Here is a 2,270-nt window from a genome sequence, read left to right on the forward strand (position 1 = left end):
GACCCAGGCTAAATAAAAAAACTCAATTCTCAACCAATTAATATTGAATAATAGAATAGAAAAAAGATATATCAACCTAGAGAATTAGTCAAAGAAGATTCAACAAAAAAAATAATAAATAAATAGACATGAGATAACCTAGGTCGTTTTTAAAATTAATGAAAAACCCAACAGAAAAAAAATAAATAAAAATAATATAGCCTAGTCTCTAATTGAATAAATATCGAAGGACAAAACTAAAAAAAATGATCTTAAAAAAAGAAAAAAAATCAAGTAAACCTAAGTGAACCTCTCAAACTCGCAACCCTTGGGCTCAATAGAAAAGATTAATTCCAAATCAATTTAATTTTAAAGAAAAAATAAAAATTTAAAAAATTTACTAAAGTGAAAAAACAAACAATGAGAATCAAATTTTATAATAAAAAAAGTTAAGCATGATGAAATTATAAAAAAACATTTTTCAAAAAATTATTTAAAACAAAACAAATAGTAATCAAAAGAATGAGACCCAAATTTGAAAGTTAAAAAAATGAAAGGGGTGAAATTGAAATTTTTTTTGCCAAAGTTAAAAAAATAGAAATCAAGATAATAAGGATTAAATTTGATAAAAAAAATAAACATAAAAAGGATGAAATTGTAAAAAAAATTAAAAATAATCTCAAACAAAACAAATAATAATTAGAAGAATAGAGATCTAATTTGATATGGGAAAAAGACAATTTATAAAATAATCCTAGACAAAACAATAGCAATCAAAAGAATGAGTACTAAATTTGAAAGATTAAAAAATAAAAGGGGATAAAATTAAAAAAAATAATAATTTTATAAATTATTCAAAATAAAAAAAATAGCAATAAAAAAATTTAGGGCCAAATGTCAAGTAAGAAGAAAATAGAAGGGTTGGTCTAAAATTTTAAAAAGGTTGGCGCAACATTAGAAGTGGAGAGAGAAAGAAAAAGAAAAATAAAAGAAATGGTCATTAGCATCTAACCAACATTAAAAAAAGATGTTTGGTGATTATTCTACCCTACATGTATTGTCAAAAAAACACGAGAGATGTCCATTTAATAATGCATGTGTAGCATATATTAATAATGTTTTTTAAAAAATAATATTTAATAAACAATAAAATACCCTAAATGCCCTTTATATTAATAAAAGAAAACCAGTTAAAAGGTCCAAAAAAGCCCCGTGAAGGAGTTTAGTGGAATTTTTTTTAGGGGAAATAAAATCATTTTATTGTTTTTAAAAAATTGAAAAGATTAAAATGCCCATAAATGTAAGTTAAACTAATTTCTATTTGAGAGGCAACTATGTAATTTTATTATACAAAAAATAATGAGAAGACTAGTATGCTCTTGCACAATTTTAAAAAAGATGATAAAAAGATAACATTCTTGTCAATGCTTAATTCAAATGTTTTAAAGTTCAAGGACAATTTTGTTATTATATTATTATTATAATGAATAGTTTTTTGAGTCTTGATGAATAATAATCTCACTTCCTTTTAGGTTTTTGGTTATTTATTTGGTCCTTTTTATTTTAGTAATTTATATTTTAATTCAAAACTTTATTTTTTTCATGTTTTAGTTACTAGATGTTGAGAGTAGAGGTAATTATTTTTAGTTCGATTTGATTTTTATCAAAAACATAATCAAAACTGGTTTAAAAAACCCAAAACGGGTTCAAACCGACCAGTTGCAGTTTGATTATTTTGAGAAAAAATAGTTTGGCTCAATTTTTTCTAATCTAACTTAGTTTTTTTATATTTTTTCTGGTTTGGGTTCAGTTTAATTTTTTTTCGGTTTCAGGCTTATAAAACCAAACTGAATTAGTTTATTTTTTAAAATTTTAATTGGTTTTTTTCACAATTTAGTTTTTCGGTTATGTTTTTCTCGATTTTCTCTATTTAATCGATTTTTTGGTGTTTTTACTCATCACTAATTGAGAGAAAAAAGAAAAGGTTATTGGAAAATATCGAGGAGAGAAAAAGTGTTTAAATAACCATATTTTTAACAATAAAAAAAGTCAATCTTAATATCAATGGTTTCACATTTTCAAGGAAATTTTAATGAAATTAGTGTTGTTCTTTAACCATACTAGAAAAAAGTAGATTAAAATTCATACTTTTTTATTTATTTAATTTTTTAAAAAGTGATTAGATGATTTTAAATGTTGAAAGTGGATTCATTAAAAATTTTACAGTCATTTTAATATTTTTTTTAAGTGAAAAGAAGTTGGTGATAACATGTCTCCTGTTTGGGAAAACA

Source organism: Populus euphratica, unplaced genomic scaffold (genome assembly GCF_000495115.2).
Source record: "Populus euphratica unplaced genomic scaffold, PopEup_1.0 scaffold99.1, whole genome shotgun sequence".
NCBI lineage: Eukaryota > Viridiplantae > Streptophyta > Magnoliopsida > Malpighiales > Salicaceae > Populus > Populus euphratica.